This window comes from Ranitomeya imitator, chromosome 3 (assembly GCF_032444005.1).
Source record: "Ranitomeya imitator isolate aRanImi1 chromosome 3, aRanImi1.pri, whole genome shotgun sequence".
NCBI classification, from domain to species: domain Eukaryota; kingdom Metazoa; phylum Chordata; class Amphibia; order Anura; family Dendrobatidae; genus Ranitomeya; species Ranitomeya imitator.
In genome coordinates this window covers 812,628,607-812,650,057 of record NC_091284.1, presented here as the reverse complement: position 1 = coordinate 812,650,057, position 21,451 = coordinate 812,628,607, and the positions used below count along the sequence as shown (strand labels likewise).

The 21,451-nt window shown below is 46.0% G+C and overlaps 1 protein-coding gene across 2 annotated transcripts in view; it reads right to left on the bottom strand.

The window, feature by feature from the left end:
* The window catches only part of DLG2 (discs large MAGUK scaffold protein 2), a 1,534,662-nt gene that overhangs the window by 1,307,913 nt on the left and 205,298 nt on the right, over positions 1 to 21,451 (bottom strand). The gene's annotated exons all lie outside the window — the stretch shown is intronic.

Below are 21,451 nucleotides of genomic sequence, written 5' to 3'. Positions count from 1 at the left end.
CTGGGACCCTAGTGTCGCCCCTCTCCCACGATTGCCTCCTATGTCCTTCTTAGGTGTTGTATGGTAGACAGCCAACCTGTAATTAACTGTCCTGCCACTGTTTGAAGTAATGCGTGGAGACTGTTACTTCCTCGGTGCTCCGGCCACTGGCTATGCGCCTCAGTAAGATGTTGCCGTTCTCGGGGCACGACTCCTACTGGCTCTCCTTTGTGCTGATCTTGTTTCTCACTGTTCCACAACATCCTTCGCTTCGTGTCTCTTTCTTAGGATACCGCCGCAAGGTAGTGCAGGCGCGGTTCCGTAACAATCTGTCATGTCACTAGGTACTGACAGTTCTGACAGGTCCTCCCTGGAGCTCTCCCAGGCTTCGTTCTGCCTAACTTCCTGTCCGACCCCTAGTTTTACCAATGTGAGAAGTGGCCCAATAAATAAAGCCTTTTACTCCCCCTAGTGGTCGGAGTGTGAAGTGTAATGTGTGCTGGTGATACCTGGTCAGTAGAATCCCTTCAGTGCCATCAGACGTACCATCACTCCCCTCAGTGGCAGAGCGATGTTACTGCAACGACCAGATCTCTGGGGCGCTGCAACTGCCTGTCGCCTCCATCATCAGTATCTGGTGACCGCCCGTCGCCTCTATCATCAGTATCTGGTGACCGCCCGTCTCCTCCATCATCAGTATCTGGTGACCGCCCGTCGCCTCTATCATCAGTATCTGGTGACCGCCCGTCTCCTCCATCATCAGTATCTGGTGACTGCCTGTCGCCTCCATCATCAGTATCTGGTGACCGCCGGTCTCCTCCATCATCAGTATCTGGTGACTGCCCGTCGCCTCCATCATCAGTATCTGGTGACCGCCCGTCGCCTCAATCATCAGTATCTGGTGACCGCCCGTCTCCTCCATCATCAGTATCTGGTGACCGCCCGTCTCCTCCATCATCAGTATCTTTTGACCGCCCGTCGCCTCAATCATCAGAATCTGGTGACCGCCCGTCTCCTCCATCATCAGTATCTGGTGACTGCCCGTCTCCTCCATCATCAGTATCTGGTGACTGCCCATCACCTCCATCATCAGTATCTGGTGACCGCCCGTCTCCTCCATCATCAGTATCTGGTGACCGCCCGTCACCTCCATCATCAGTATCTGGTGACCGCCCGTCTCCTCCATCATCAGTATCTGGTGACCGCCCGTCACCTCCATCATCAGTATCTGGTGACCGCTCGTCTCCTCCATCATCAGTATCTGGTGACGGCCCATCACCTCCATCATCAGTATCTGGTGACCGCCCGTCTCCTCCATCATCAGTATCTGGTGACCGCCCGTCACCTCCATCATCAGTATCTGGTGACCGCTCGTCTCCTCCATCATCAGTATCTGGTGACGGCCCGTCTCCTCCATCATCAGTATCTGGTGATCGCCCGTCTCCTCCATCATCAGTATCTGGTGACTGCCCGTCGCCTCCATCATCAGTATCTGGTGACCGCTCGTCTCCTCCATCATCAGTATCTGGTGACCGCCCGTCTCCTCCATCATCAGTATCTTTTGACCGCCCGTCTCCTCCATCATCAGTATCTGGTGACCGCCCGTCGCCTCCATCATCAGTATCTGGTGACTGCCCGTCTCCTCCATCATCAGTATCTGGTGACCGCTCGTCGCCTCCATCATCAGTATCTGGTGATCGTCCGTCGCCTCCATCATCAGTATCTGGTGACCGCTCGTCTCCTCCATCATCAGTATCTGGTGACCGCCCGTCGCCTCCATCATCAGTATCTGGTGACTGCCCGTCGCCTCCATCATCAGTATCTGGTGACCGCTCGTCTCCTCCATCATCAGTATCTGGTGACCGCCCGTCGCCTCCATCATCAGTATCTGGTGACTGCCCGTCTCCTCCATCATCAGTATCTGGTGACCGCTCGTCGCCCCCATCATCAGTATCTGGTGACTGCCCGTCTCCTCCATCATCAGTATCTGGTGACCGCTCGTCGCCTCCATCATCAGTATCTGGTGACGGCCTGTCGCCTCTATTATCAGTATCTGGTGACCGCCCGTCTCCTCCATCATCAGTATCTGGTGACCGCCCGTCTCCTCCATCATCAGTATCTGGTGACCGCTTGTCGCCTCCATCATCAGTATCTGGTGACCGCCCGTCGCCTTCATCATCAGTATCTGGTGACCGCCCGTCGCCTCCGTCATCAGTATCTGGTGACCGCCCGTCGCCTCCATCATCAGTATCTGGTGACGGCCTGTCGCCTCTATCATCAGTATCTGGTGACCACTCGTCTCCTCCATCATCAGTATCTGGTGACCGCCCGTCTCCTCCATCATCAGTATCTGGTGACCGCCCGTCGCCTCCATCATCAGTATCTGGTGACTGCCCGTCTCCTCCATCATCAGTATCTGGTGACCGCTCGTCGCCCCCATCATCAGTATCTGGTGACTGCCCGTCTCCTCCATCATCAGTATCTGGTGACCGCTCGTCGCCTCCATCATCAGTATCTGGTGACCGCTCGTCGCCTCCATCATCAGTATCTGGTGACGGCCTGTCGCCTCTATTATCAGTATCTGGTGACCGCCCGTCTCCTCCGTCATCAGTATCTGGTGACCGCCCGTCGCCTCCATTATCAGTATCTGGTGACTGCCCGTCGCCTTCATCATCAGTATCTGGTGACCGCCCGTCGCCTCCGTCATCAGTATCTGGTGACCGCCCGTCGCCTCCATCATCAGTATCTGGTGACGGCCTGTCGCCTCTATCATCAGTATCTGGTGACCACTCGTCTCCTCCATCATCAGTATCTGGTGACCGCCCGTCTCCTCCATCATCAGTATCTGGTGACCGCCCGTCGCCTCCGTCATCAGTATCTGGTGACTGCCCGTCGCCTTCATCATCAGTATCTGGTGACCGCCCGTCGCCTCCATCATCAGTATCTGGTGACGGCCTGTCGCCTCTATCATCAGTATCTGGTGACCACTCGTCTCCTCCATCATCAGTATCTGGTGACCGCCCGTCTCCTCCATCATCAGTATCTGGTGACCGCCCGTCGCCTCCATTATCAGTATCTGGTGACTGCCCGTCGCCTTCATCATCAGTATCTGGTGACCGCCCGTCGCCTCCGTCATCAGTATCTGGTGACCGCCCGTCGCCTCCATCATCAGTATCTGGTGACGGCCTGTCGCCTCTATCATCAGTATCTGGTGACCACTCGTCTCCTCCATCATCAGTATCTGGTGACCGCCCGTCTCCTCCATCATCAGTATCTGGTGACCGCCCGTCGCCTCCGTCATCAGTATCTGGTGACCGCCCGTCGCCTCCATTATCAGTATCTGGTGACTGCCCGTCGCCTTCATCACTTCTAGCTACTTGCACAATTTGTGAAGGAACTCGGCAGGAGGTTGTTCCAAACCTCTTGGAGACCTGACCCCAGATCTTCTGTGTATGAGGCTTGTGCGGATCCTTCTGTCTTCTCATGTGATCCCAGACAGCATTGTTTCCGCCCCTGCCTAAAACTTTTTCACAGGTTCTGTAAATGTAAAAAGTTTGGAGTCCATGAAACAGCGCCCTCTAGTGGCGACACAGGTGTATTGAGTGTTCTATCAAGGTCCCTGGTGCAAACAATAGCACAGGTTTCCTGCAGTCCTATGTAAACCTCCAGAAAATAACATAAAACGCTGCATGAAAGAACAAACTCCACTCTGCTGCATCCCGACGCCTCTCCGCGCCACTCTAAATCACATGCGTGTACATGTGAACTCGTATCGACGCCTTATGAGATGATAACACATTTTCTGCTGCCTGTTTCCACTTATCCGGAGGACGACAACAAAGCTTCGGAGGCAGCGCAAATTATTAGCGCGTCTAATGATGTCGGCTCCTTTGAAGGTGACATGAATTGAGTCAGCGAGGATGTACACGGGTCGAAAAAAAAATCACGTGGGACCCTTTTCAGTCGGATCCCGCTCTCTATGGGGTTCTCTGTAATAACACAGGAGAAACAAATAATTTGTACTTGAGATAAGTATGTCAGCCTCGAAATACCCAGAATCTCCCTCGGTTGCCGTGGTAACAGGATCATGTTCCGCCACCGTCTTGAGACGCTGGATAAGCAAAATGTCACTTAAAAAGGAAAAAAAAAAGTTACTACAGTAAGTGCAAATTAGTCCAAAAAAGGCACAAAAATATGAGTATTTATCATTAAAAATTGCCATAAAAAAAATATTCGTCCAAAAATTCAGGCACCGATAGCCGGGAATCATGTGCTAATTTTTGGATCACAGGTGAGTCATGTGCTAATTTTTGGATCACAGAGGAATCATGTGCTAATTTCTGGATCACAGGGAAATCATGTGCTAATTTTTGGATCACAGGTGAATCATGTGCTAATTTTTGGATCAAAGGGGAATCATGTGCTAATTTTTGCATCAAAGGGCAATCATGTGCTAACTTTGGGATCACAGGGGAATCACGTGCTAATTTTTGCATCAAAGGGGAATCATGTGCTAATTTTTGCATCAAAGGGCAATCATGTGCTAACTTTGGGATCACAGGGGAATCATGTGCTTATTTTTGGATCACAGGTGAATCGTGCTAATTTTTGGATCACAGGGAAATCATGTGCTAATTTTTGGATCAAAGGCGACTCGTGCTAATTTTTGGATCACAGGTGAATTATGTGCTAATTTTTGGATCACAGGGGAATCATGTGCTAATTTTTGGATCACAGGTGAATCGTGCTAATTTTTGGATCACAGGGAAATCATGTGCTAATTTTTGGATCAAAGGCGACTCGTGCTAATTTTTGGATCACAGGTGAATTATGTGCTAATTTTTGGATCACAGGGGAATTATGTGCTAATTTTTGGATCACAGGGGAATCATGTGCTTATTTTTGGATCACAGGGGAATCATGTGCTAATTTTTGGATCACAGGTGAATCATGTACTAATTTTTGGATCACAGGTGAATCATGTGCTTATTTTTGGATCACAGGGGAATCGTGCTTATTTTTGGATCACAGGGGAATCATGTGCTTATTTTTGGGTCACAGGGGAATCATGTGCTAATTTTTGGATCACAGGGGAATCATGTGCTTATTTTTGGATCACAGGGGAATTATGTGCTAATTTTTGGATCACAGGGGGGTTGTTAGTGAATTTTCTGTGCACCTATTGTTCTGTGAGAGCACTCGATTATACAAAGCTGAACTGGATAGACGAGAGTCCAAATGGCCGACTCCAACCATATCAAGAAACCAAAAGTTTTGCACATAGAGGGACTAAAAATAAAAAAGTAAAAAATGAAAAAAATAAATAAATAAAGCTAAAAGTTTAAATTACCATCCAAAAAAGCAAAAGAAACTAAGAAAATAAAAAATAAACATACCGTAATTGGCATCGTCACATCTGATCGATGAAAATATAAAATTATTCAAAAATAAGAAAAAAAAAATCGGAATATTAGAAATGCCATTTTTCAGTCATTGTTCTCCCAATAAAAAATGCAATAATCATCAATCAAAATGTCACATGTACTCCAAATGGTATAAATATAAAATGTCAGCTTTTTATTACTTCCTGTGATGGCGCTTGCTTTCAGAATCCCAAGTGCATGCTGGGATGGGATAGTCAAACGAGTCGTCATTAGGGGGCAGAGATTGCGGTGAATGCTGAAGCCTCTGCCTCTCCCTAAAATGAAACATCAGCAGCGGCATCTATTTCAGGGGCTGGGCTAGTCCCTGCTCCAACAAATGCTCAGAATATTGCCACTGTGCAATATGTGCAGTGACAGTGCACTCGTTTGCCAGTTCTTATCAGAAGGAGCCGACCATGACATTTCTTCCTCCATCTCCTGTGAGTGATATTATTGAGAAGTGGAATGAGCCGCAGCAGCTCAGCCTCAGTAATCGCAAAAGTAGCTCAAGACAGGAAAAAAAAAAAGTTTTTACTTTGCACAAAACTCATGAGCCGCGTGCGCCATTTTGATGGATTTGGACCAAAGAAACGTCAACGACTACAACAAGACAAAAAAAAAAGTGACTCGAAAAAAAGAAAAACCAGCTGAATGATTAATCGGGCCCTAAATCTCAGGTTCAGCTGATGAGACACTTTTCTTTGCCAAGTAAACTTTTTATTTCTCTCGGGTTATGCATTATAAACCTAATGGAGTCATTACGTCCCCCCCGCGCGCTATATACCCTGCGCCTAATGCATCGTGCGCATGGGGAGCGCTTCTGGGCATCTTTCCTGCTCGCTTAATGTTTGTGCTAGCTAATCATTACACATTACCATTCAGATGTATTCCTTCTGCAATATCTCCATCGGGTAACCTACGTCTGCAGAAGTATACGGTCTTAAAGGGGTAAGGGATTACAGAAAACATGGCTGCTTTCTTCCAAAAAAACATTGGCACCCGGTCCGCTGGTTGTGGAAGGTATTGTAGCTCAGCTCTGGTCTCTGGAATACACTTGTATTCCTTGTGATACATTGTGGGGCGTCGTACTTGTCACTGTTGTGGAGGCTTCCATGGGCAGGTAACATGAGCTATCATGCACCATGTTGTTGATTAATCCCTGTTTGATACAAGTGTACAGCAGCTGCAGGCTTATGCAGTTGGAGGCATCCTGTGGCACTGTGTTAACTGTTATAGCTTGCTGAAATGTGTGCGGTTCCTCCCTAGACTGTACTGTTCGACCTTTCTCATCTTCTTTGTTTCATTTTGTCACTGGATTGTCCAGGTCACCATGATGATGCAGATAATAATATGCTGTATGTCCCACTTAAAACAGTTAATTCTGCCACAATTCCTGTTAAAGGAACATCAGGCTGTTTGGAGATTTTGTATAGCCTTTACCTTTATCATTTTTGTCTATAATTTTCTTTATAATATCCTGAAACAATTCCCTCGTTAAGTTCTTTGCTCCATGTTCAGCGTGGTAACACCATGATAACAAACAGCACAATGACTACTTTTCACCCTTCACGTAGGCGACTGACAGATTACAAGTTTGTAGACACCAGTGAAGCTAATTACAGGACACACTTTAGTTTCACATGTCTCTATGGTCAAATTATTGTCCTAGGTCTACACTGTACTATGCGACCCCCGAGTCTTGTTTGTGTCATTTCCTCCCTGGATTGTCCATGTCTTCATGATAATGCAGATAATATTTCTGCTTAAAGCTGAAATCTGCAACAGGGTTAGTGTCAAGAATAGCTAGGCACGGCTCCCAATACGAGAAGATAGCGATCTATCTTTTAAATGATACTGAAACAGTGTGCAAATGGTTGTAACATACCCCAAAATCAGATTGTAGCCCTCACTGATGAAAGTCAGATGGAGTCAGGCTTCTCCGTCATTAAAGCATCTCAAATGAGCTACACAGCACCGTTTGGCACTATTATGTAGACAGGGTATGGTGGCATTATTTTTCTACTCTGACGCTTTTATATCCTGTAGACACAGCATTGAACACTATTACCATATATACTCGAGTATAAGCCGACCACCCCCCTACTTTTGCCACAAAAAACTGGGAAAACTTAATGACTTGAGTATAAGCCTAGGGTGGAAAATGCAGCAGCTACCGGTAAATGTCAAAAATAAAAATAGATACCAATAAAAGTAAAATTGATTGAGACATCAGTAAGTTAAGTGGAAGGTGGAACGCGGGTGAATATAGCGCAATGCAATGCCCCCATTTTACTCACCTGCTCCTGGCGCGGTCCCTGCACATCCCTGGTTCTCCGGACGCCGGCAGCTTCTTCCTGTGTTGAGCGGTCACATGGTACCGATCCTTACAGTAATGAATATGTGGCTCCACCCCTATGGGAGTGGAGTCGGGTCCATATTCATTACTGTAATGAGCGGTACCATGTGACCGCTCAACACAGGAAGAAGCTGCCAGCGCCCGGAGAACCAGGGACCACGCCAGGAGCAGGTGAGTATGATTAGACAGCTGCCGCTCCCCCTCCCCTGCTGACCCCAGGGAATGACTCGAGTATAAGCCAAGAGGGGCAATTTCAGCCTAAAAAAATGGGCTGAAATTCTCGGCTTATACTCGAGTATATACGGTATGTAGGAACTGTATGACACTATTAAATAGGCACTGTATTACCCTATTATATGGGCTTATTAAAACTTTAAAGAAAGACTACATACACCATAAATAGTTTAGTAATATAAAGAAACGTGGGCAAAACTGTTGGTAGCCTCCTGTTTGGGGATGGTCTTATAGCCTTGACCTTTACCATCTTTGTCTTTAGCTTTCTTTATAATCTCCTGAGACAACTCTCCCCTAAAGGGTATGTTTCCATGGTCCGTATGGGAAGCGATTTGGACACAGCTCCGTCCAAGGCGCTTCTGGTTTTCTGTGATTCCGCATGTGTTCATTGAATCATGCGGAATCACTGCGTCCCATCCATTGGAGGATGATATTTATCTTGTGGAGACTGAATGTCTCTGCAAGATAAATTGACATGCTGCAGTCTGGAAAAAGGCGCCGCATGTCTGTCTCTGCAGGGAAGCCGGAGGAGTCCCTGCACGCATAGCGGAGATGGGATTTCATAAAATCCCCACCACTATGTTGTAACATCTGGATGCTGCAGAATACTGACCATCGAAACATACCCTAACTTCTATGCTCCATGTTAAGAATGGTAACACCATGAAAACAAACAGCACAGTGACTACTTTTCACTTTTCACATAGGCGACTGACTGATTACAAGTTTGTAGACACCAGTGAATCTAATTACAGGACACAACTTAGTTTCACATGTGTTTATGATCAAATTATTGTCAATCTTTTCTAGGGGTACCACCATTTTTGTCCAGGCCAGTTTTATTATTATTTTTTTTTATTACCTTTCTATTTAACCACAATTCAAAAGCAATGTCTGATTTTCATTAGTTAATGATTCAGCACTTTAAATTAAAATTTACTTTTGTCAGTTTCAAGTTACTTTTGGGACCATTGTGGGTTTTCCTCACTTGAACAGAAGCGTACCAACAATTTTGCCCTCGTGTGTATAAACAGTTCAAATCAGAAGAATCCACAATATAAAGACCCATCTGCAGGTTTTTCTCAATATCTGACATGGTCAATTAGGATTAGGTCAATTAGGATTACCATAATTATTAATATTTGCCAAATGCCAGAATAATGAGAGAGAATTTTTTAATGCATTTTTATTAATTACTGCAAAGTCAAAAGTTTCCATACACTAAGATTGTTATGCCTTTAAACAATTCTGAACTGCACATATGATGATGTCCTGTGTTTGGAAGCTTCTGATTTTTTTGGCAATATCTGAGTTAATTAGAGACACACCAGTGGATGTATTTTAATGCACACCTGAAACACACTGCCTCTTTGTGTAGCATCATGGGAAAGTCTCAAGAAATCAGCCAATATATCAGGAAAAGAATTGAGGACTTGCACAAGTTTGGCTCATCCTTGGGAACAATTACAAGATACCCGAAGGTGCCTCGTTCATCTGTGAAAACAATTATACGCAAGTACAAACAAGATGGGAATGTCCATGTATCATACTGCTCAGGAAGGAGATGGGTTCTGTGTCCCAGAGATGAACACGCTTTGGTCCGACATGTGCATATCAACCCAAGGACAAAAGCAAAAGACCTTGTGAAGGTGATGCCGGAAGCTGGTAAGATTGTGTCAATATCCACAATGAAACGAGTACTGTACCAACATGGGCTGAAAGGCCACTCTGCCAGGAAGAAGCCATTACTCCATAAGAATCGTAAAAAAGCCAGGTTAATGTTTGCAAATGCACACAGGAACAAAGACCTTAATTTTTGGAGACATGTCCTGTGGTCTGATGAAACTAAAATTTAACTTTTTGTGCATAATGACCATTGTTACGTTTGGAGGAAAAAGGGAGAAGCTTGGAAGACTAAGAACACCATCCCAACTATCAAACACGGTGGTTGCAGCATTATGTAGTTTTATGATTTGGCCCACAGCCCTCTACTCAGTATGATGGTCCTCCAAAGTTCTAAAACAGTATGATGGTCCCTCCACACATTGATAGTCACCATTGCCCCCACACAGGATGATGGCCCTACAACAGTCCCAGTATGATGGTCTTCACAGCCCCCCTACACACTATAATACTTCCCCCACACAAGATGATGGTCCTACCACATTCCCCCTCACAGTATGATGGTCTCCACGGCTTCATCGGAGTATTATGGTTTCCCCAGAGTATGATGGTCCTTCGACAGCATGATGATCTCCACGCCCCCCATACAGTATTATGGATCACCCATTTTGCCCCACAAAGTATGATGGTCCCCCAACAGTCCATATATTATTATTATTATTATAGCAAAATTTATTCCATGGCGCTTCACATGTGAGGAGGGGTATACATTATGAAAACAAGTACAGTAATCTTAAAGGGAACCTGTCACCCCCCCTGGCGTTTTTAACTAAAAGAGCCACCTTGTGCAGCACTAATGCTGCATTCTGTCAAGGTGGCTCTTTTATTTGGAGTCCCGTCCACCGCTGAAATAATCGTTTTTATAATTTGCCCACCATACCCGTAGTGTGGAGACGAGGTCACAGATGTATGGAGGAGACAGGTTATGGATGGCTTTGTACGTCCTGGTTAGGGTTTTGTACTGGAGTCTCTGGGTGATGGGGAGCCAGTGAAGGGATTGACAGAGGGGAGAGGCCGGGGAATAGCGGGGGGGACAGGTGGATTAGTCGGGCAGCTGAGTCTAGAATACATTGGAGGGGTGCGAGAGTGTTAGAGGGGAGGCTACAGAGCAGGAGATTGCACTAGTAGTATACAGTATGATGGTCCCTCCAGAGACTGCAGTATTATGTAGGTAAGGTATAGTGCTATTATGAACCTAAACTACCACAATTTATACTGAAAGCACTTTAGTGTACACTATTATGCAGACACCATATCGCACTGCTTAGTGAGCACTATATTACACCCTCATAAAAGAAATCTATGGCTCTATCACATGAGCTATGTTTGACACTATTTTGTAGGCACCATATGGCACCGTTATTGTATATCGGACTGTATGACACTATTACCTGGGTACTGTACCACCCTTATGAAGTCACTGTGGGATACTGTTATCTATTGTATGCATTGTTTGGCACTAGGTATAACTAAAGAGGTTTTCTAAAGATCAAAGCTCAGGAGCACAGCGCTCTCCTGCCTCTCTGCTTCCTGGAGGACGGTGCGCTCCTGATAACGGACCTTTGGTATCGTCCTGCCATTGGCCCAGAATTGTGCACTCTCCACTCCTACATTCACAGCGGCTTTGTCAGAGCAGCGCAGGGAGACTGAAGCGGGTCAGATCGATCCAACATTCCGGATAGCTTCAGAGCAGCGCTCTATAGCAAAGTGCTTGTAACCGCTGCGCTGCCTGCCTAGGAGACCGTCCGCCCCTGATATATGGCAGAGGCCACTCACCTTGTTTTGACCGGCAATTTTGCATAAAAATATTAGACAACCCCTTTGAAGCACTTATTGGCCCTATTATAACATCAGTGTTCATTCCCTTCCAAAAAATTAGGTGGGAGTCATATGTTTCCTAGGAGTGTAATTTCCCACTGTACAAATCTTAAAGGGAACCTTTACAATCTACAATCATCAGTCCGGTGTTTTCTATAGCTCAGGTCACCCTGGTGTCGGCTGTGGCACATGGTCAAGATGCCAAATCGGCAAACAGGGATGACAATACTGCCATTTGTACCGGGCACCATTAAGGGAGATCTCTGGGAATAAACGTTCCCGTCTTAGCAGAATCCTTCTATTTGCTTTGTATTCAGTTTCTTTCTTGCGATGTGTAACTAACGGGATGGTTTGTGGGGCTAAGGGCGTTCGTTTCCATCTGTCACTTTTATAATTACTCGTCCAAGTGAGGAGGAAGTTAATTATCATTGAGAGACAATAAAACAAATGGTTGCAACCAAAAGATCTGGATGAGCGCGCAGCTAAACAAGACATCAGAGCATAGTTCTGCGGGAAAGATTCAGATTTCTGATTTTAACCCGTTTGACGCCACCTTAAATCCTAACCATTTTTATTTTTAAAAAAACCTGTAGAAAAATTTGGTCTTACAGCCATCACTTCTACAAGGAAAAAGTGCCCGGGTTTAACGTGTCCAGTACCTATCCTGATTCTCATGTTCTGGTTCCTCTTCGTCCGCATTCTGCCAGCACTATAGGTGCTGTGATTTTCTTTCCCTTACTTACCAGCTAACATTGTTTCTACAATTGTTAAATAACTTGCCTGCCATGAATTGACAGCTTGACTCTTTGTTTTCTTTGTATTCAGTGTTATGGAAAAAAGCAGCAAGTGTAGAGAGCCGAAAACCTGCCCCCAATTCATAGAGGAATAAAGCCCCACCTTCAGTTCTTTAAGAACTATAAAGACCATCCCTACTTCCTGTTGAAAAATAAAAACACGTCCCCACTTTCTGTAAAGACCCACCCACCACTTCCTAAAGATAGATAAAGACACACCCGCACTTCTGTATAGAGGAAAATACCTACCCCACTTGCTGTAGAGATAAAGTACCACCAGCACTTCCTATTGAGATCCCCCACTAATAAAGAGAAATAATGACACGTCCCCCACTATAGAGAGTTAAAGGCCCTTCCTCGTGTCCTGTAGAGAAATAAAAGACCTGCAAGTATCACCTGTAGAGAGATAAAGACCCATCCCCACTTCCTTAGAACAGGTGAAGACCTGCCCATATTGTAGAGAAATAAACACCCATTTCTTGATGAAACACAAAGAACAGCTCACACTTCGAAAAACAAAGAACCACCTCATTTCCTGTCAAGAAAATGAAGATCCACCCCCATTTCCTGTAGAGATAAAAACCCAAACTGACTTCCTGTAGAGAGACAAAGACCAATCCCCATTTCCTAAAGATAGATAAAGACCATCACCACTTCCTGTAGAGAGAAGAAAACCTTCCCCTTGTTCTGCAGGGAGACAAACACACATCTCACTTCCTGTAAAGAGGTGAAGATCCAGTCCCACTTTTTATAGAGAAAATGACCAGATTCACTTCCTGTAAAAAAATGAAGCCCTGACCCTAATTCCTGTTGAGTGACAAAGACCTATCACCACTTCCTGTACAGAGAAAAAAACCTTCATCCTCTTTCTACAGGGAGATAAAGACACATCTCACTTCCTGTAGAGAAACAAAAACCCGCTTCTACTTTCTATTAGAGAACTTCCTATTGAGAAGAGATGAAGACAAATCTCCACTTCTCGCAGAGACAACAACCCATGTCACTTCCTGGACAGAGATAAATTCTACCCCCACTTACTGCAGAGAGATAACGACCAATCCTCATTTCCTAAAGAGAGATAAAGACCCAATCACACTTCCTGTAGAAAGATGAACACCTGCCCCTACTTCCTGTAGAGAGCTGAAGACCTGACCCTACTTCCTGTAAGAGATTGAGATCTGCCCCCACTTCCTCTAGAGATGAAGATCTGCCCCTTCTTCATGTAGAGGTGAAAACCTGCCCCAACTTCCTGTAGAGAGATGAAGATCTGCCCCCCACTTCCTATAAAGAGATAAAGCCCTGCCCCTACTTCCTGTAGAGATGAAACCCTACCCCCACATCCTGTGGAGATAAAGACCTGCCCCTACTTCTTTTAGAGAGATGAAAACCTGCCCCTACTTCTTGCAGAGATGAATACCTGCCCCCACTTTTTGTAGAGAGATGAAGACCTACCCCCACTTCTTGTAGAGAGATGAAGACCTGCCCCCACTTCTTGTAGAGAGATGAAGACCTGCCCCCACTTCTTGTAGAGAGATGAAGGCCTGCCACCACTTCTTGTAGAGAGATGAAGACCTGCCCCCACTTCTTGTAGAGAGATGAAGTCCTGCCCCCACTTCTTGTAGAGTGATGAAGACCTGCCCCCACTTCCTGTAGAGAGATGAAGACCTGCCCCCACTTCTTGTAGAGAGATGAAGTCCTGCCCCCACTTCTTGTAGAGAGATGAGGACCTGCCCCCACTTCTTGTAGAGAGATGAAGACCTGCCCCCACTTCTTGTAGAGTGATGAAGACCTGCCCCCACTTCTTGTAGAGTGATGAAGACCTGCCCCCAGTTCTTGTAGAGAGATGAGGACCTGCACCCACTTCTTGTAGAGTGATGAAGACCTGCCCCCACTTCTTGTAGAGAGATGAAGGCCTGCCCCCACTTCTTGTAGAGTGATGAAGACCTGCCCCCACTTCTTGTAGAGTGATGAAGACCTGCCCCCAGTTCTTGTAGAGAGATGAGGACCTGCACCCACTTCTTGTAGAGTGATGAAGACCTGCCCCCACTTCTTGTAGAGAGATGAAGGCCTGCCCCCACTTCTTGTAGAGAGATGAAGACCTGCCCCCTCTTCTTGTAGAGAGATGAAGTCCTGCCCCCACTTCTTGTAGAGTGATGAAGACCTGCCCCCACTTCCTGTAGAGAGATGAAGACCTGCCCCCACTTCTTGTAGAGAGATGAAGTCCTGCCCCCACTTCTTGTAGAGAGATGAGGACCTGCCCCCACTTCTTGTAGAGAGATGAAGACCTGCCCCCACTTCTTGTAGAGTGATGAAGACCTGCCCCCAGTTCTTGTAGAGTGATGAAGACCTGCCCCCACTTCTTGTAGAGTGATGAAGACCTGCCCCCAGTTCTTGTAGAGTGATGAAGACCTGCCCCCACTTCCTGTAGAGAGATGAAGACCTGCCCCCACTTCTTGTAGAGAGATGAAGTCCTGCCCCCACTTCTTGTAGAGAGATGAAGTCCTGCCCCCACTTCTTGTAGAGTGATGAAGACCTGCCCCCACTTCTTGTAGAGAGATGAAGACCTGCCCCCACTTCTTGTAGAGTGATGAAGACCTGCCCCCACTTCTTGTAGAGAGATGAAGACCTGCCCCCACTTCTTGTAGAGAGATGAGGACCTGCCCCCACTTCTTGTAGAGAGATGAAGAAATGCCCCCACTTCTTGTAGAGAGATGAGGAGCTGCCCCCACTTCTTGTAGAGAGATGAAGACCTGCCCCCACTTCTTGTAGAGAGATGAAGACCTGCCCCCACTTCTTGTAGAGTGATGAAGACCTGCCCCCACTTCTTGTAGAGAGATGAGGACCTGCACCCACTTCTTGTAGAGTGATGAAGACCTGCCCCCACTTCTTGTAGTGATGAAGACCTGCCCCCACTTCTTGTAGAGTGATGAAGACCTGCCCCCACTTCTTGTAGAGTGATGAAGACCTGCCCCCACTTCTTGTAGAGTGATGAAGACCTGCCCCCACTTCTTGTAGAGAGATGAAGACCTGCCCCCACTTCTTGTAGAGAGATGAGGACCTGCCCCCACTTCTTGTAGAGAGATGAAGACCTGCCCCCACTTCTTGTAGAGTGATGAAGACCTGCCCCCACTTCATGTAGAGAGATGAAGACCTGCCCCCACTTCTTGTAGAGAGATGAAGACCTGCCCCCACTTCTTGTAGAGAGATGAAGACCTGCCCCCACTTGTTGTATAGAGATGAGGACCTGCCCCCACTTCTTGTAGAGAGATGAAGACCTGCCCCCACTTCTTGTAGAGAGATGAAGACCTGCCTCCACTTCCTGTAGAGAGATGAAGACCTGCCCCCACTTCTTGTAGAGTGATGAAGTCCTGCCCCCACTTCTTGTAGAGAGATGAAGACCTGCCCCCACTTCTTGTAGAGTGATGAAGACCTGCCCCCACTTCTTGTAGAGTGAAGACCTGCCCCCACTTCTTGTAGAGAGATGAAGTTCTGCCCCCACTTCTTGTAGAGTGATGAAGACCTGCTCCCACTTCTTGTAGAGAGATGAAGTCCTGCCCCCACTTCTTGTAGAGAGATGAAGTCCTGCCCCCACTTCTTGTAGAGATGAAGACCTGACCCCACTTCTTGTAGAGTGATGAAGGCCTGCCCCCACTTCTTGTAGAGATGAAAACCTGCCTCCACTTCTTGTAGAGTGATGAAGACCTGCCCCCACTTCTTGTAGAGAGATGAAGTCCTGCCCCCACTTCTTGTAGAGATGAAGACCTGCCCCCACTTCTTGTAGAGAGATGAAGTTCTGCCCCCACTTCTTGTAGAGAGATGAAGTTCTGCCCCCACTTCTTGTAGAGTGATGAAGACCTGCCCCCACTTCTTGTAGAGAGATGAAGACCTGCCCCCACTTCTTGTAGAGAGATGAAGACCTGCCCCCACTTCTTGTAGAGAGATGAAGACCTGCCCCCACTTCTTGTAGAGAGATGAAGTCCTGCCCCCACTTCTTGTAGAGAGATGAAGTCCTGCCCCCACTTCTTGTAGAGATGAAGACCTGACCCCACTTCTTGTAGAGTGATGAAGGCCTGCCCCCACTTCTTGTAGAGATGAAAACCTGCCCCTACTTCTTGTAGAGTGATGAAGACCTGCCCCCACTTCTTGTAGAGAGATGAAGTCCTGCCCCCACTTCTTGTAGAGATGAAGACCTGACCCCACTTCTTGTAGAGATGAAGACCTGACCCCACTTCTTGTAGAGATGAAGACCTGCCCCCACTTCTTGTAGAGAGATGAAGTCCTGCCCCCACTTCTTGTAGAGATGAAGACCTGACCCCACTTCTTGTAGAGATGAAGACCTGACCCCACTTCTTGTAGAGATGAAAACCTGCCCCCACTTCTTGTAGAGTGATGAAGACCTGCCCCCACTTCTTGTAGAGAGATGAAGTCCTGCCCCCACTTCTTGTAGAGATGAAGACCTGACCCCACTTCTTGTAGAGATGAAGACCTGACCCCACTTCTTGTAGAGATGAAGACCTGCCCCCACTTCTTGTAGAGAGATGAAGTCCTGCCCCCACTTCTTGTAGAGATGAAGACCTGACCCCACTTCTTGTAGAGATGAAGACCTGCCCCCACTTCTTGTAGAGAGATGAAGTCCTGCCCCCACTTCTTGTAGAGATGAAGACCTGACCCCACTTCTTGTAGAGATGAAGACCTGACCCCACTTCTTGTAGAGTGATGAAGACCTGCCCCCACTTCTTGTAGAGAGATGAAGTCCTGCCCCCACTTCTTGTAGAGTGATGAAGGCCTGCCCCCACTTCTTGTAGAGATGAAAACCTGCCCCCACTTCTTGTAGAGTGATGAAGACCTGCCCCCACTTCTTGTAGAGAGATGAAGTCCTGCCCCCACTTCTTGTAGAGATGAAGACCTGACCCCACTTCTTGTAGAGATGAAGACCTGACCCCACTTCTTGTAGAGATGAAGACCTGCCCCCACTTCTTGTAGAGAGATGAAGTCCTGCCCCCACTTCTTGTAGAGATGAAGACCTGACCCCACTTCTTGTAGAGATGAAGACCTGACCCCACTTCTTGTAGAGATGAAGACCTGCCCCCACTTCCTGCTGAGAGATAAATACCCATCACTACTTCCTGTAGGAAAAAACCTTCACCCTCTGTATGCAGGGAGATAAACACACATCTCACTTCTTGTAGAGAAAGGAAACTTGCTTCTACTTCCTGTTATACAACCAATGACCAGCAGAACTTCCTGTAAAGAGACGAAGACCCAGCCCCACTTGTTGCAGAGACAATAACCCACCCCACTTCCTGTTAAGAGACAAATTCCACTACCCACTTTCCGTAGAGAGACAAACACACAGCTCCACTTTTTATACAGCGATTATGACCTGCCTCACTTCCTGTAGAGAGACAACGACGGACATGACTTAGGCACTGGATTTTCACAGTAAGCACAACAACCTCATCAGGTCTAGGAGCGATATTTAATAATGTTTGCCGTTTTTATTGTGAAATCTGGTGACGGATTTGTTGGGTATCCACATACTTCTGGCCATTTAAATATAGGGGAGTTTCCTAAAAGGACAAATAGAGGGGGGCATTTCTTTATAAAAACAACCCTTTAAAAAAAAGTTAAAGTAAAGGTGTTAAATAACATATTTTAACAGCAGGAGAAACGAAAGGGCAGAGCTGATAACCTTATCATGTGCCGTTGTTTCCGGTGACAACTTGCCCTTTCGTTTACAAGAACATAAAACCCTGGCCGGCCACGAAAGTTTTTGCAAAACAAGAAAATGTCGCGCTTACTGTCACCGCGGAATCGGAAAACATTACCCCACGTGCGGCAGGAGAATTAATCTGGTGTAATAAGCAGCCGCCATGGCACACAATGCACCGAGGAGGCACAATAAGCCGTAATTACACCCTACACTTGTCTGACTCCTCCGTGACCCGCTAAGGCTATAGGCGGCTGATGTCCTACTACTCTGGTTATCGCCATCGTCATGGTTACACGTATTCAGGCAATTGTGTGCGAAGAGTTCAGAAAGGGATGCTACGTGCTACAAAGAAGACGCAACCCGCAGATAACAGCGGCGTCCGCGGCATCAATAGGTATTAATGAATTATTCATGGCCCCGATGCCAGAGACGAAGGTGTCAACTCACGGGAAATAAGAATATTTTATTCATTTCCTAATTGGTAAAATAAATAAATAAATAAGGATGACTGCAGCAAGAGATACATCGCGAATACATTTCCTATCATCACCGGAAAACCGAGCACCTGATGGACTGTGCAAAAACAAATGATCTGCGACATACGGATATAACAATTATCTGAAAATTGCAATGCTGATGTCATCTCAATTTTTAAACATCATAATGTTATGTATGGATAAAATAAATCGATACAAAAACTTTGTAAATGTTTGACAATGCTTACCCTTTACAAAACTGTATTATACCCCAGAGCTGCACTCACTATTCTGCTGGTGCAGTCACTGTGTACATACATTACATTACTGATCCTGAGTTACCTCCTGTATTATACTCCAGAGCTGCACTCACTATTCTGCTGGTGCAGTCACTGTGTACATACATTACATTACTGATCCTGAGTTACATCCTGTATTATACCCCAGAGCTGCACTCACTATTCTGCTGGTGCAGTCACTGTGTACATACATTACATTACTGATCCTGAGTTACCTCCTGTATTATACTCCAGAGCTGCACTCACTATTCTGCTGGTGCAGTCACTGTGTACATACATTACATTACTGATCCTGAGTTACATCCTGTATTATACCCCAGAGCTGCACTCACTATTCTGCTGGTGCAGTCACTGTGTACATACATTACATTACTGATCCTGAGTTACCTCCTGTATTATACTCCAGAGCTGCACTCACTATTCTGCTGGTGCAGTCACTGTGTACATACATTACATTACTGATCCTGAGTTACCGCCTGTATTATACCCCAGAGCTGCACTCACTATTCTGCTGGTGCAGTCACTGTGTACATACATTACATTACTGATCCTGAGTTACCTCCTGTATTATACTCCAGAGCTGCACTCACTATTCTGCTGGTGCAGTCACTGTGTACATACATTACATTACTGATCCTGAGTTACATCCTGTATTATACTCCAGAGCTGCACTCACTATTCTGCTGGTGCAGTCACTGTGTACATACATTACATTACTGATCCTGAGTTACATCCTGTATTATACTCCAGAGCTGCACTCACTATTCTGCTGGTGCAGTCACTGTGTACATACATTACATTACTGATCCTGAGTTACCTCCTGTATTATACTCCAGAGCTGCACTCACTATTCTGCTGGTGCAGTCACTGTGTACATACAGTGGGGCAAAAAAGTATTTAGTCAGTCAGCAATAGTGCAAGTTCCACCACTTAAAAAGATGAGAGGCGTCTGTAATTTACATCATAGGTAGACCTCAACTATGGGAGACAAACTGAGAAAAAAAAATCCAGAAAATCCCATTGTCTGTTTTTTTAACATTTTATTTGCATATTATGGTGGAAAATAAGTATTTGGTCAGAAACAAAATTTCATCTCAATACTTTGTAATATATCCTTTGTTGGCAATGACAGAGGTCAAACGTTTTCTGTAAGTCTTCACAAGGTTGCCACACTCTGTTGTTGGTATGTTGGCCCATTCCTCCATGCAGATCTCCTCTAGAGCAGTGATGTTTTTGGCTTTTCGCTTGGCAACACGGACTTTCAACTCCCTCCAAAGGTTTTCTATAGGGTTGAGATCTGGAGACTGGCTAGGCCACTCCAGGACCTTGAAATGCTTCTTACAAAGCCACTCCTTCGTTGCCCTGGCGGTGTGCTTTGGATCATTGTCATGTTGAAAGACCCATCCACATTTCATCTTCAATGCCCTTGCTGATGGAAGGAGGTTTGCACTCAAAATCTCACGATATATGGCCCCATTCATTCTTTCATGTACCCGGATCAGTCGTCCTGGCCCCTTTGCAGAGAAACAGCCCCAAAGCATGATGTTTCCACCACCATGCTTTACAGTAGGTATGGTGTTTGATGGATGCAACTCAATATTCTTTTTCCTCCAAACACGACAAGTTGTGTTTCTACCAAACAGTTCCAGTTTGGTTTCATCAGACCATAGGACATTCTCCCAAAACTCCTCTGGATCATCCAAATGCTCTCTAGCAAACTTCAGACGGGCCCGCACATGTACTGGCTTAAGCAGTGGGACACGTCTGGCACTGCAGGATCTGAGTCCATGTTGGCGTAGTGTGTTACTTATGGTAGGCCTTGTTACATTGGTCCCAGCTCTCTGCAGTTCATTCACTAGGTCCCCCCGCGTGGTTCTGGGATTTTTGCTCACCATTCTTGTGATCATTCTGACCGCACGGGGTAGGATTTTGCGTGGAGCCCCAGATCGAGGAAGATTATCAGTGGTCTTGTATGTCTTCCATTTTCTAATTATTGCTCCCACTATTGATTTCTTCACTCCAAGCTGGTTGGCTATTGCAGATTCAGTCTTCCCAGCCTGGTGCAGGGCTACAATTTTGTTTCTGGTGTCCAGTGACAGCTCTTTGGTCTTCACCATAGTGGAGTTTGGAGTCAGACTGTTTGAGGGTGTGCACAGGTGTCTTTTTATACTGATAACAAGTTTAAACAGGTGCCATTACTACAGGTAATGAGTGGAGGAAAGAGGAGACTCTTAAAGAAGAAGTTACAGGTCTGTGAGAGCCAGAAATCTGGATTGTTTGTTTCTGACCAAATACTTATTTTCCACCATAATATGCAAAAAAAATGATAAAAAAACAGACAATGTGATTTTCTGGATTTTTTTTTCTCAGTTTGTCTCCCATAGTTGAGGTCTACCTATGATGTAAATTACAGACGCCTCTCATCTTTTTAAGTGGTGGAACTTGCACTATTGCTGACTGACTAAATACTTTTTTTGCCCCACTGTATATTACATTACTGATCCTGAGTTACATCCTGTATTATACTCCAGAGCTGCACTCACTATTCTGCTGGTGCAGTCACTGTGTACATACATTACATTACTGATCCTGAGTTACATCCTGTATTATACTCCAGAGCTGCACTCACTATTCTGCTGGTGCAGTCACTGTGTACATATATTACATTACTGATCC